A 15,547-nucleotide genomic window follows, 5' to 3' on the forward strand; every position below is an offset into this window, starting at 1 on the left:
TAAAATAAGGTAAGGAATTAATTTAAATCATTGTTGTTGTTTTGTCCCATAAATAAGGATAGAAACATAGTACATACATACATACATACATACATACTTACAGACATGGATGGAGATAGGAGATGTATATATCTACACTTAATGAGTTCCTTAGGCAATAATGCTTTAGTTGCCCTCACCAAGCAATTCAAATAGGAGATTCCATTTTAACAGGAGCATAAAAGTGCCTACTTTTATGAAGCAAACACATGGAAAACTACAATAACTGAGCCTAAAAATGCACAGCATTTCTCTTGCTCCGTGACTGCAGAGAATCGCCTGCCCTTTGTAGTCAGAGCTGCCTCTCAGAAGCAGGGTTGAAATCCAGTTTGCTTCTAATAGTCCTGCACCCTCTCTCAGCCATGCCTGGTGATATTACCAGAGACAACTTTTAAACGTTCATACCTGCTGATTTTGTTAAAGTCTTCAAGCTAAAAGAAATATCCTGATAGGACAAATATTTAACAAATATGTGTAGATGTAAAGAAGATTTTGAATTTCGTAATTGTTTAAATATTTATTTTTGAGATACAGCACGAGTTGGGAGAGGCCAAGAGACTGGGACACAGAGGATCTGAAACGGGCTCCGAGCTGACAGCAGAGAGCCTGATGCGGAGCTTGAACTCAAACCGTGAGATCATGACCTGAACTGAAGTTGGACACTCAACCGATTGAGCCACCCAAGTGCCACTTGAATTTCATGTTTTGACGCACTTACACAGTAGAAGCAAATTCTATTTTTTTTTAATTTGTTTTAATGTTTATTTCGGGGGAAGGGAGGTGCAGAGAGAGGGGGACACAGAATCTGAAGAAGGCTCTGGGCTCTGAGCCATCAGCACAGAACCTGACATGTGTCTCAAACCCATGAACTGCGAGATCATGACCCTAGCTGAGGTTGGACATTTTATCTACTGACCCACCCAGGCGCCCCCACAGAAGCAATTTTTAAATGAACAGAAATACTTTCATGGTATGAAAATAATACATAAGCTTAATAGCAACTTGAATCATACTGAAATGTAGCCCTTTTCTCCTGAGTTCCCCTCTCCAGAGACAGTTTTTTGCTACTTTGATGTCATCCCCTTAACTGTAAACATGATGCTTATCTTGGTGCATCATGACACACTCATTTTAAACAATATTTTTGCCCCTCTGCCATGATGGAGGAAGACAAAACTCCACTCCCCCTGTTTTCCCTCCCTCTTCGTTTCCAATACATCATATTTAATTAATTTGGCTGCTTCTCTCTTGCAACTTCATGTAATTTTCTGACTCTCTCGGTGAGGGAAGTGGTAGCAGAGGCCTAACAGCACTGGCCCTGGAGATGGACGGCTTGAATTAGAATCCCTGTTCTTCAACTTTTATTAGCTCTGTACCCCTGAGAAATGTCCACATCCTACCCATGTCCATTGTTTTCTCATCCATAAACCAGGGAAAGGATTCCCCTCTACCTTATGGGGTTGCTTGTGATAAAGCAACCAAGAATGCATTTGTAGCCTTTAGTGTCTAACATACAGGAGAGCTCAAGAAACATTAGCGATTATTATTTATATCTTGTGTTATTAACTTTCAGCTTAATCTCATGATTCTCTCAATGCATGAGGCTGTGCTCTGGAGCACCCCTGCCTTTCCTTTCCCCTTGTACAAATCACCTTCCGGGAATACGTGCTTGCTTTTATTTGTGCTGTTAGCATTTACATTTTCCCATACAGTTGTAACAAAGGGTTCTGTGCTTTAGCCACAGCTTGACTCTAAGGGTTGAAAACTGATCAACTGTACTGAGAAAGTATTGCTTAGTCCTGGGGAAAAGAGTGTGATCGGATTGTATTTCCTACTCTGCCAGGATAGCGCTCCTTCTTGTCGTTAACATCAGTTCAAAATCATGCTACATTTTAGTTTGGTTTATGCTTCTCATATATTTTAAATTATTTTTCCTAAGATTTGAACTATTTCCCTCTATTAATCCTTGCACTGTTTGTACATTAAAAATACTTTATTCTCAAACTTGATATTCTTTTATTTACTTGGTTGGGATCCTTNACAGTGGTTTTTGTCTTAAACCCATACTAAGCGGGACATCAGAGACTTTCTTAGAAGCAGATTTTCAGAGCATGGAGGACAAATTAAAGTTAAAGGGCAAAGCGATGAGGGTGGGGGCCTTAACATAAAGGTTTCAAACAGAAACTCACGTTTCTAATTTTTCGCTGGACTAAACCCAGGTCCTGTCATATAGAAATTTGGAAATACTGAGGTGAAACACCTAAACTAGCCATGTGACACTCATTGAAAACTATTTTCCTGGATAGAAATATCTTCGTGTTTCCCTTGAAAAGACTTACATTGATTTCACCAAATACATATCTTGAAGTTATGACAGAAAGGTGAGAAAGTTGTATGTTGGAACACTGCATTTATCATTGCTGGCAGGCACATTTGTAGTGTGTGCACTGTGACTAGCCCTATTCTAAGGACCTAGCAAATATCACCTCACTTCTCTTCATAATAGCAGTAGGTATCACTCCTAATAGTCACTTCTGGGGGGGAAACCAGAGAGGTTAAATACCTTGTCTAGTGTCACAAAGGAAGTAGATGGCAAAACCCAAGATTTAAAACCAGGACATCTAGACTTTTGTCACTTTGCTGTGTGACCTTATTAAAAGCTGTGTTTAGGGAAAGGACTAAGTTGACAGGAATGAACTAAAAGCAGAAGGGAGAAATGAGAAAACAAATGACAACAGAAAAGAGGAGCTATGTTCAGAAATTTCTGGTAATGAGGCTTAGAAATAATAAGATGCTGGTTGGGATGTTCATTTAAGAGAGCCCCAATGACTTGGTTTTCTTTAAAGTTTGGAAAGGCTGGTTGAATGAAGAGTAATGAAAACAAAAAGTAGAAAGGAAAATAATAATGTGCCTCAAGTGAGGAGAAGGAATCTTTCCCCTCTGAGGATTTGGAGAAGTGTGGGGTTGGGGGGAGTAGAGAGATCTTCCTAGCAGGTGTCTAGGCATTTTTACCAGGATGAACACAGACAAAAATGGTGACCATTGGGGGTGAGTGGGTGGCTCAGTCAGTTAAGCTTCCGACTTCAGCTCAGGTCATGGTCTCACAGTTTGTGGGTTTGAGCCCCGCCATAGGCTCTGTGCTGACAGCTCAGAGACTGCAACCTGCTTTGGATTCTGTGTCTCCCTCTCTCTCTTCCCTCCTCCACTCTCACTGTCTCTCTCTGTCTCTCAAAAATAACTAAAATGGTAAAATATATATATATATGTATATATATAGCATTTTCTCCTTCCATTCACCAATTGATGCTTAGGTTGAATCCATCCCTTGACTATTGTGAATAATGCTATGAACATGAAAGTACAGTTACATTTTCAGGATTATGATTTTGCTTCCTTTGAATATATACACNTAGGAGAACTGAGGCTCGCATAATCAAAGACGTGCTGAGAATTAGAGCCACGACATGGATCTCCAGCTATGGTCCAAGGCTGCCGCTGTGAGGAGGGCAACCAAACAAAGCAAGACAAAGCCAGTCCTGAAAACTCATCTCTCTCATGTAAACAGTGGTTTTTGTCTTAAACCCATACTAAGCGGGACATCAGAGACTTTCTTAGAAGCAGATTTTCAGAGCATGGAGGACAAATTAAAGTTAAAGGGCAAAGCGATGAGGGTGGGGGCCTTAACATAAAGGTTTCAAACAGAAACTCACGTTTCTAATTTTTCGCTGGACTAAACCCAGGTCCTGTCATATAGAAATTTGGAAATACTGAGGTGAAACACCTAAACTAGCCATGTGACACTCATTGAAAACTATTTTCCTGGATAGAAATATCTTCGTGTTTCCCTTGAAAAGACTTACATTGATTTCACCAAATACATATCTTGAAGTTATGACAGAAAGGTGAGAAAGTTGTATGTTGGAACACTGCATTTATCATTGCTGGCAGGCACATTTGTAGTGTGTGCACTGTGACTAGCCCTATTCTAAGGACCTAGCAAATATCACCTCACTTCTCTTCATAATAGCAGTAGGTATCACTCCTAATAGTCACTTCTGGGGGGGAAACCAGAGAGGTTAAATACCTTGTCTAGTGTCACAAAGGAAGTAGATGGCAAAACCCAAGATTTAAAACCAGGACATCTAGACTTTTGTCACTTTGCTGTGTGACCTTATTAAAAGCTGTGTTTAGGGAAAGGACTAAGTTGACAGGAATGAACTAAAAGCAGAAGGGAGAAATGAGAAAACAAATGACAACAGAAAAGAGGAGCTATGTTCAGAAATTTCTGGTAATGAGGCTTAGAAATAATAAGATGCTGGTTGGGATGTTCATTTAAGAGAGCCCCAATGACTTGGTTTTCTTTAAAGTTTGGAAAGGCTGGTTGAATGAAGAGTAATGAAAACAAAAAGTAGAAAGGAAAATAATAATGTGCCTCAAGTGAGGAGAAGGAATCTTTCCCCTCTGAGGATTTGGAGAAGTGTGGGGTTGGGGGGAGTAGAGAGATCTTCCTAGCAGGTGTCTAGGCATTTTTACCAGGATGAACACAGACAAAAATGGTGACCATTGGGGGTGAGTGGGTGGCTCAGTCAGTTAAGCTTCCGACTTCAGCTCAGGTCATGGTCTCACAGTTTGTGGGTTTGAGCCCCGCCATAGGCTCTGTGCTGACAGCTCAGAGACTGCAACCTGCTTTGGATTCTGTGTCTCCCTCTCTCTCTTCCCTCCTCCACTCTCACTGTCTCTCTCTGTCTCTCAAAAATAACTAAAATGGTAAAATATATATATATGTATATATATATATATATATATATATATATATTTGAAAAAATAGTGACCATTGTACTTGTTTCAATGATCCCTCAAACCAATCTTCACTTTCAAAACAGGACATATATTGGGGCGCCTGGGTGGCTTAGTCGGTTAAGCGTCCGACTTTCGCTTAGGTCATGATATCTCGGTTCGTGGGTTCATGCCCCGCGTCGGGCTCTGTGCTGACTGCCAGCTCAGAGCCTGGAGCCTGTTTCAGTCTGTGACTCCCTCTCTCTCTGACCCTCCCCTGCTCACACTGTCTCTCTCTCTCTCTCTCCTAGAAATAAATAAAAAATATTAAAAAAAAAAAAGGACATATATTTTACAGCATTCCTGCTGTGTATTACTAAGTGTATTTCCAGTTACACTTTTTTTTTACATTTATTTATTTTGAGAGTAGGGTGGGGCAAATAGGGAGACAGAGAATCCCAAGCAGACCCTGTGCTGTCAGCATGGAGCCCAGTGCAGGGCTTAAACTCACGAACCACCAGTCACACATTTTATCTGGAGTAACAGTTCTGTGAGGTACGAGTTGCCTATGGCTGCTATAACAAGTCACCACAAACTTGGTGGCTTAAAACACATTTATTCTCTTATAATTCTCCAAGTCAGTGGTCCAAAACCATTTTTGCTAGGCTGAATCAGGAGTTGGCAGGGCTGTGCTCCCTCTAGAATCTCGATTTCCTTACCTTTTCTAGCTTCTGGTGGCTGGTACCATTCCTTGCTTTTGGCCACATTAATCTAACTCCTGTTTCATGAACACATTCTTTTTAATTATAGTAAAACCTCCTTCCATCTTCCTCATAAAACACGGGGTTACTTTTAGGACCCATCAGATAATCCAAAATAATATCTCCATCTTAAGATCCTTCCATCTACAAGATCCCTTTGGCCCTTTAAGGTGACATTCTCAGGTTCCGGGGATTGGACATTTTGGGCAAGTGTATTATTTTTCTAAGATGCAGGGAAAAAAGTTTAGGGAAATAGTTTGTCCCAAGATCTTATGATATTTCAGAGTGGCAATTTAAATTCTGGCATGCTCAGGCACCTGGGTGGCTCAGTCGGTTAAGCATCTGACTTCAGCTCAGGTCAGGACCTCGCAGTTTGTGGGTTCAAGCCCCGTGTCAGGCTCTTTGCTGACAGCTCAGAGCCTGGAGCCTGCTTCAGAATCTGTGCCTCTCTTGTCTCCCTTTCCCTCTGCCCCTCCCTTGTTCATGCTTTCTCTCTCTCTGCCCCCTCTCAAAAATAAGATACCACTCTGAGAAGGAGGGCTTAACCCCTACCCTGACTCACTGAATCTCTCTTTCTTACGTGGAATCTAAAAACATGAATGTACTCTCTTAAAAAAAAGGCCATTCTGGCATAAACTTCAGAGAGAAGAAAACCTCAAGAGGTTCAGAAGTTTAGTTCAGAGAAGCCACCAGAAATTCAGATGATTACCCGACACTGGAAGGACTTGCTTGATATGAAAACAGAGCTATAAATCTCACAAGATTCATGATCTTGTAAGAATTTCAAACCTTCCTGGGGTGCCTGGGTGGCTCAGTCAGTTGGGCATCCTACTTTGGCTCAGGTCATGATCTCACGGTTGGTGGGTTCGAGCTCCACGTTGGGCTCTGTGCTGACAGCTAGCTCAGAGCCTGGAGCCTGGAGCCTGTTTCAGATCCTGTGTCTCCCTCTCTCTGACCCTCCCCTGTTCATGCTGTCTCTCTCTCTCAGAAATAACTAAAAGATTAAAAAAAAAAGAATTTCAAACCTTCCTGCTATTAATTAGCAATCCCTTAAGAATAGCCTCCCTTGAACACACTGATAATATGCTTCACAGCTTAATATTCAGCGGCCTATGTTTTGGCTAAATAAGCTTCAGGAAAAAAAAAAGGAAACTTGCGGTTTAGTTCCATCTACTTTGGAGCCTCTGATTAAATAATCTGCTTCTGCTGTGCTCTCTCTTCTTATCATCCGTAAAATGGAGGCAGCTCGAAAACCACATTCACAGAAACGATGTATAGTTTTATGCACACAGTTGTCTTCATTTGTTTAGAGTACCAATAACATTTAAACTATTACTCAAAGAGTACACATGCTATTTTGAATCATCTAGGACAAAACTCTGTCAAAATAAAGAAAAGGAAAGGGGCCCAAAATAACTATGATTTCCCCAAGGGGACACAATTACTTTATGGTAGATGTGGGACCAGAACCCTGATATCATCGATCCCAGTCCACTGTTCTTTAATTGGGTTTGGAACGATACAGAGAAATGAAACTCCTGTGTAACCGGTGCAGGACTTGGCAAGATTGGAATTTGAGCACTGCGTATTAAGAAGAATCTGGAAATTTCTTTTTTCAAAAACAATTTTTTAACAGTTCTTCATTTTTGAGAGAGACAGAGCACAAGTCAGAAAGGACAGAGAGGGAGGGAGACACAGAATCCGAAGCCGGTTCCAGGCTCTGAGCTGTCAGAACAGAGCCTGATGTGGGGCTTGAACCCATGGACCGTGAGATCATGACCTGAGCCAAAGTCAGATGCTTAACCCGCTGAGCCACCCAGGTGCCCCAAATCTGGAAAATTCTTAAAACTAAACCAGATATATACTAGATACATCAAAAACAGTGGTATCTGAAGATGATTCTACAGGAAGAGCAAAAGGAGTAGTTGAAGGTGTGTATGGGCTGCAGTTACAAAAAGGAGAGGTGAGTTCCTGTTTCCCAGCACTTTGGAGGTTCTGCCCCAAGATACAATATTAAAGTAAAATAAACATTTGAATTAGGTCATATTTAATTCTGCATGTTCATGTAAGCCAACAAAATATCCCAGGTAATATCTACGCTGTCATTTAGTTTCCATCTTGAGTTTTCATTTCTGAAAGTCTTTCCAAACACAAAACAGAGGTTGGAGAAAGGTATAGGGGAGGTGGTAGAGATAAAATAAGCCCATTTCACTTACCATGAAAATTAAGATCCAAACAAATTCTTCATAGATGAAAATGTCCAAACAATTTTCATTTTATGGCAAGGCTTCTGGAAAAATCATGCTGAAGGACTCAGAATTACTCAAATGTCCCTTATCTCTTTCAATACATATAACTATATATTATGGGACTTCTGAGGGGCAGAGAAACATATCGTGGCTAAACATCTCCATGTTCATAATGCTGATAAGATGGTCCCAAACCAACTTGAGGATGTTAGAGCCCACTTTTCCCATTACTAATATTAATAGAGGACAAAACTTCATATGCTTTTGCTTGCACAACCTAAGTTAATTCTTCATTAAAATGGATTGCCCATATAGAAGTCTGTAGTGTAGGCATCATTGGATGCTGAAAGTATTTTTGTGGGTTTTATTCATGTCATGGGTTTCTAGGGAGGATCTACTAAAAAACTCTGAGTCTAGTTTGACACAAAGAAATTATCATGTAACCTTGAGCAAAGTGAGCTCATCATCATAAAGGAAGGATATTAGTACTTTCTATCCCTACTTTGAGGGGCTCTTGTAGGGTATCAAATAAAGTAACAGAGATACATATGAATGCACATATTTTCATTGATAGTTGTACATGCTTGAAAATAACTCTACAGAATGCACTATAAAAATCTTGATGATACATATCTTGAAGCTAGTTCCCATTTCTCCCATTAAAACTATGTAAATTAACAAACACCTGGGGAGGCAAGATGGTGGAGAAGTGGGGAGCTCCGTACTTTACACCTGCTCGCATATCTCAAACAAAGAAGCGCTGAAGCCATAGGACACTGAACTGCAAGAATATGAGGGAAAAGAGACAGAGTCCACTAAGAAGACAGTCTCATAGGTGCATGATTGCAAACTAGGGAAGATAAAAATGGACCGGGACCTGGAGGCATGGAGGGGAGGGAGTCCCCTCCATAGAGAGCCACAGAGAGTCGAGGGGAAGAGAAAGAGCAGCTGAAACTGCTCATAGAACTGTCCCTGGAGAAGAGAAAAACCTTGACCCGGGACGAAGAGGGATCCTATCATCCCATCTCTAACCAATGGGCATTTGGAAAGAGATCCTATCTCTAGCTGCGGCTAAAACAATGGACCTGAACAACACATTGGACCAGATGAATCTGACAGATATATTTAGAAGTCTACATCCTGAGGCTATGGAATTCACTTTCTTCTCAAGTACACATGGCACATTCTCCAAGATACATCACATACTGGGACATAAAGCAGCCCTTAATAAATATAAAAGACTTGAGATCATACCATGCACACTTTCAGATCACATTGCTATGAAAGTTGAAATCAATCACAGGAAAAATTCTGGAAAACCTCCAAAAACATGGAGGCTAAAGAACGCCCTAACGAACGAATGGGCCAATCAGTCAATTAGAAAAGAAATTTAAAAGTATATGGAAACAAATGAAAATGAAAATACAACAATCCAAACTNCACAACCTAAGTTAATTCTTCATTAAAATGGATTGCCCATATAGAAGTCTGTAGTGTAGGCATCATTGGATGCTGAAAGTATTTTTGTGGGTTTTATTCATGTCATGGGTTTCTAGGGAGGATCTACTAAAAAACTCTGAGTCTAGTTTGACACAAAGAAATTATCATGTAACCTTGAGCAAAGTGAGCTCATCATCATAAAGGAAGGATATTAGTACTTTCTATCCCTACTTTGAGGGGCTCTTGTAGGGTATCAAATAAAGTAACAGAGATACATATGAATGCACATATTTTCATTGATAGTTGTACATGCTTGAAAATAACTCTACAGAATGCACTATAAAAATCTTGATGATACANTCAAATGTCCCTTATCTCTTTCAATACATATAACTATATATTATGGGACTTCTGAGGGGCAGAGAAACATATCGTGGCTAAACATCTCCATGTTCATAATGCTGATAAGATGGTCCCAAACCAACTTGAGGATGTTAGAGCCCACTTTTCCCATTACTAATATTAATAGAGGACAAAACTTCATATGCTTTTGCTTGCACAACCTAAGTTAATTCTTCATTAAAATGGATTGCCCATATAGAAGTCTGTAGTGTAGGCATCATTGGATGCTGAAAGTATTTTTGTGGGTTTTATTCATGTCATGGGTTTCTAGGGAGGATCTACTAAAAAACTCTGAGTCTAGTTTGACACAAAGAAATTATCATGTAACCTTGAGCAAAGTGAGCTCATCATCATAAAGGAAGGATATTAGTACTTTCTATCCCTACTTTGAGGGGCTCTTGTAGGGTATCAAATAAAGTAACAGAGATACATATGAATGCACATATTTTCATTGATAGTTGTACATGCTTGAAAATAACTCTACAGAATGCACTATAAAAATCTTGATGATACATATCTTGAAGCTAGTTCCCATTTCTCCCATTAAAACTATGTAAATTAACAAACACCTGGGGAGGCAAGATGGTGGAGAAGTGGGGAGCTCCGTACTTTACACCTGCTCGCATATCTCAAACAAAGAAGCGCTGAAGCCATAGGACACTGAACTGCAAGAATATGAGGGAAAAGAGACAGAGTCCACTAAGAAGACAGTCTCATAGGTGCATGATTGCAAACTAGGGAAGATAAAAATGGACCGGGACCTGGAGGCATGGAGGGGAGGGAGTCCCCTCCATAGAGAGCCACAGAGAGTCGAGGGGAAGAGAAAGAGCAGCTGAAACTGCTCATAGAACTGTCCCTGGAGAAGAGAAAAACCTTGACCCGGGACGAAGAGGGATCCTATCATCCCATCTCTAACCAATGGGCATTTGGAAAGAGATCCTATCTCTAGCTGCGGCTAAAACAATGGACCTGAACAACACATTGGACCAGATGAATCTGACAGATATATTTAGAAGTCTACATCCTGAGGCTATGGAATTCACTTTCTTCTCAAGTACACATGGCACATTCTCCAAGATACATCACATACTGGGACATAAAGCAGCCCTTAATAAATATAAAAGACTTGAGATCATACCATGCACACTTTCAGATCACATTGCTATGAAAGTTGAAATCAATCACAGGAAAAATTCTGGAAAACCTCCAAAAACATGGAGGCTAAAGAACGCCCTAACGAACGAATGGGCCAATCAGTCAATTAGAAAAGAAATTTAAAAGTATATGGAAACAAATGAAAATGAAAATACAACAATCCAAACTCTTTGGGATGCAGCAAAGGCAGTCCTAAGAGGAAAGTACATTGCACTTCAGGCCTATTTCAAGAAACTAGAAAAAGTGCAAACAGAAAATCTAACAGCGCACCTAAAGGAATTAGAAGCAGAACAGCAAAGGCAGCCCAAACCCAGCAGAAGAAGAGTAGTAGTAAAGATCAGGGCAGAAATAAACAATATAGAATCCAAAAAATTAAAAAAAACAGCTGAACAGATCAATGAAACCAAGAGTTGGGTTTAAAAAAAAAACAAAATAAACAAAATGATAAACCCCTAGATAGGCTTCTCAAAAAGAAATGAGAGAGGACCCAAATAGATAAAATCACAAATGAAAATGGATTTATTACAACCAATCCCTCAGAAATACAAGCAATTATCCCAGAATACTATGAAAAATTAAATACCAACAAAATGGACAACCTGGAAGAAATGGACAAATTCCTAAACACACACACACTACCAAAACTCAAACAGAAAGAAATAGAAAATCTGAACAGACCCATAACTAGTGAAGAAATTGAATCAGTTATCAAAAACCTCCCAACAAATAAGATCCTGGACCAGATGGCTTCCCTGGAGAATTCTACCAGACATTTAAACAGAGTTAATATCCATACTTCTCAAGCTGTTCCAAAAAATAGAAATGGAAGGAAAACTTCCAGACTGATTCTATGAAGCCAGCATCACTTTGATTCCCAAACCAGACAGAGATCCAGCAAAAAAAAAGAGAACTACATATCCTGATGTATATGGATGCAAAAATTCTCAACAAGACTAGCAAATCGAATTCAACAGCATATAAAAAGAATTATTCACCATGATCAAATGGGATTCATTTCCGGGTTGCAGGGATGGCTCAATATTTGCAAATTAATCAATGTGATACATCACATTAACAAAAGAAAAGAAAAAAACCATATGATCCTGTCAATACATGCAGAAAAAGCATTTGACAAAATACAGCACCCCTTCTTAATAAAGACCCTCGAGAAAGTTGGGATAGAAGGAACTTACTTAAACATCATAAGAGCCATTTATGAGAGAAGCGCACAGCTAATATCTTCCTCAATGGGGAAAAAATGAGAGCTTTCCTCCTGAGATCAGGAACACGACAGGGATGTCCACTCTCACCACTGTTGTTTAACATAGTGCTGGAAGTCCTAGCATCAGCAATCAGACAACAAAAGGAAATAAAAGGCATCAGAAATGGCAAAAAAGAAGTCAAACTTTCACTTTTCACAGGTGACATGACAGTACATGGAAAACCTGAAAGACTCCACCAAAAGACTGCTAGAACTGATACATGAATTCAGCAAAGTCACAGGGCACAAAAATCAATGTACAGAAATCAGCTGCATTTTTATACACAAATAATGAAGCAACAAAAAGAGAAATCAAGAAACTGATCCCTGGGGCGCCTGGGTAGCTCAGTAGGTTAAGTGTCCGACTTCTGCTCAGGTCATGATCTCACAGTTCATGGGTTCGAGGCCCATGTTGGGCTCTGTGCTGAGAGCTCAGAGCCTGGGGCCTGTCCTCAGATTCTGTATCTCCCTCTCTCTTGACCCTCCCCTGTTCATGCTGTCTCACTGTCTGTCTCTCTCTCTCTCTCTCTCAAAAATAAATTAAAAAAACATTTTAAAAAATTAATTTAAAAAAAAGAAACTGATTCCATTGACAATTGCACTAAGAACCATAAAATACCTAGGAATAAACCTTACCAAAGATGTAAAAGAGCTGTATGATGAAAACTATAGAAAGCTTATGAAGGAAATTGAAGAAGACACAAAGAAATGGAAAAACATTCCACGCTCATGGATTAGAAAAATAAATATTGCTAAAATGTCAATATTACCCAAAGCAATCTATACATTCCATGCAATCCCAGTCAAAATTGGGCATTCTTCTCAAAATCCAGCATTCTTCTCAAAGTTGGAACAAACAATCATAAAATTTGTATGGAACCACAAANATGGAAAACCTGAAAGACTCCACCAAAAGACTGCTAGAACTGATACATGAATTCAGCAAAGTCACAGGGCACAAAAATCAATGTACAGAAATCAGCTGCATTTTTATACACAAATAATGAAGCAACAAAAAGAGAAATCAAGAAACTGATCCCTGGGGCGCCTGGGTAGCTCAGTAGGTTAAGTGTCCGACTTCTGCTCAGGTCATGATCTCACAGTTCATGGGTTCGAGGCCCATGTTGGGCTCTGTGCTGAGAGCTCAGAGCCTGGGGCCTGTCCTCAGATTCTGTATCTCCCTCTCTCTTGACCCTCCCCTGTTCATGCTGTCTCACTGTCTGTCTCTCTCTCTCTCTCTCTCAAAAATAAATTAAAAAAACATTTTAAAAAATTAATTTAAAAAAAAGAAACTGATTCCATTGACAATTGCACTAAGAACCATAAAATACCTAGGAATAAACCTTACCAAAGATGTAAAAGAGCTGTATGATGAAAACTATAGAAAGCTTATGAAGGAAATTGAAGAAGACACAAAGAAATGGAAAAACATTCCACGCTCATGGATTAGAAAAATAAATATTGCTAAAATGTCAATATTACCCAAAGCAATCTATACATTCCATGCAATCCCAGTCAAAATTGGGCATTCTTCTCAAAATCCAGCATTCTTCTCAAAGTTGGAACAAACAATCATAAAATTTGTATGGAACCACAAAAGACCCTGAATAGCCAAAGTAATATTGAAGAAGAAAACCAAAGCAGGAAGCATCACGATCCCGGACTTTAGCCTCTTCTACAAAGCTGTAACCATAAGACAGTATGGTATTGGCACAAAAACAGACACATATCAAAGGAATAGAATGAAGAGCTCAGAATTGGATCCACAAAATTTGTCAAAACTAATCTTTGACAAAGCAGGAAAGAGTATCCAATGGAAAAAAAGACAGTCTCTTTAGCAAATGGTGCTGGGAGAACTAGACAGCAACTTGCAGAAGAATGAAACTAGAACACTTTCTTATACCATACACAAAAATAAACTCAAAATGGATGAAAGAACTAAATGTGAGACAGGAAACCATCAAAACCCTAGAGGAGAAAGCAGGCAACAACCTCTTTGACCTCAGCTGCAGCAGTTTGTTACTCTACACATCTCCAAAGGTAAGGGAATTAAAAGCAAAAATGGACTATTAGGACCTCATCAAGATAAAAAGCTTTTGCACTGCAAAGGAAACAATCAACAAAACTAAAAGGCAACTGATGGAAGGGAAAAAGATAGTTCCAAATGACATATTGGTTAAAGGGCTAGTATCTAAAATCTAAAAGGAACTTCCCAAACTCCACACCCAAAAAACAAATAATCCAGTGAAGAAATGGGCAGAAGACGTGAATAGACACTTTTCCAAAGAAGGCATCCAGATGGCCAACAGACACATGAAACATGCTCAACATTATTCATCATCAGGGAAATACAAGTCAAAGCCACACTTAGATACCACCTCATGCTGGTCAGAGTGGCTAAAATGAACAGATCAAGAAACTACAGATCCCGGCAAGGATGTGGAGAAATGAGAATCCTCTTGTACTATTGATGGGAATGCAAACTGGTGCAGCCACTCTGGAAAACAGTGTGGAGGTTCTCAAAAAATTACACATAGCTACCCTATGACCTAGCAATAGGGCTGCTAGGAGTTTACCCAACAAATACAGGGTAATACAGGATGCATAGGAGTACATGTACTCCTATGTTTATAGCAGCACAAAAGCCAAATTATGGAAAGAGCCTAAATGTCCATCAACTGACAGATAAAGAACATGTGGTTTATATATACAATGGAAGACTACTTGGCAATGAGAAAGAATAAAATCATGCCATTTGCAGCAACGTGGATGGACCTGGAGGATATTATGCAGAGTGAAATAAGTCAGTCAGAGAAAGAAAGGTATCATACGTTTTCACTCATATGTGCATCTTGAGAAACTTAACAGAAGATCATGGGGAAAGGAAGGGAAGAAAAATAGTTACGGAGAGGAAGAGAGGCAAACCATAAAAGACAAAAATACAGAGAACAAAGTGAGAGTTTATGGGGGTAGGGGAGAGGGGAAAGTGGGTGATGGGCACTGAGGAGGGCACTTGTTGGAATGAGTACTGAGTGTTGTGTATAAGCCAATTTGACAATAAATTATATTTAAATAAAAATAAAAATAAAAAAATAAAATGTGTTTTTTAAAAAGGAAAAAGTTATTNAGAGGCAAACCATAAAAGACAAAAATACAGAGAACAAAGTGAGAGTTTATGGGGGTAGGGGAGAGAAACTTAACAGAAGATCATGGGGAAAGGAAGGGAAGAAAAATAGTTACGGAGAGGAAGAGAGGCAAACCATAAAAGACACAAATACAGAGAACAAAGTGAGAGTTTATGGGGGTAGGGGAGAGGGGAAAGTGGGTGATGGGCACTGAGGAGGGCACTTGTTGGAATGAGTACTGAGTGTTGTGTATAAGCCAATTTGACAATAAATTATATTTAAATAAAAATAAAAATAAAAAAATAAAATGTGTTTTTTAAAAAGGAAAAAGTTATTTCT

This window comes from Crocuta crocuta, unplaced genomic scaffold (assembly GCF_008692635.1).
Source record: "Crocuta crocuta isolate KB4526 unplaced genomic scaffold, BGI_CrCroc_1.0 scaffold204, whole genome shotgun sequence".
Classification (NCBI taxonomy): domain Eukaryota; kingdom Metazoa; phylum Chordata; class Mammalia; order Carnivora; family Hyaenidae; genus Crocuta; species Crocuta crocuta.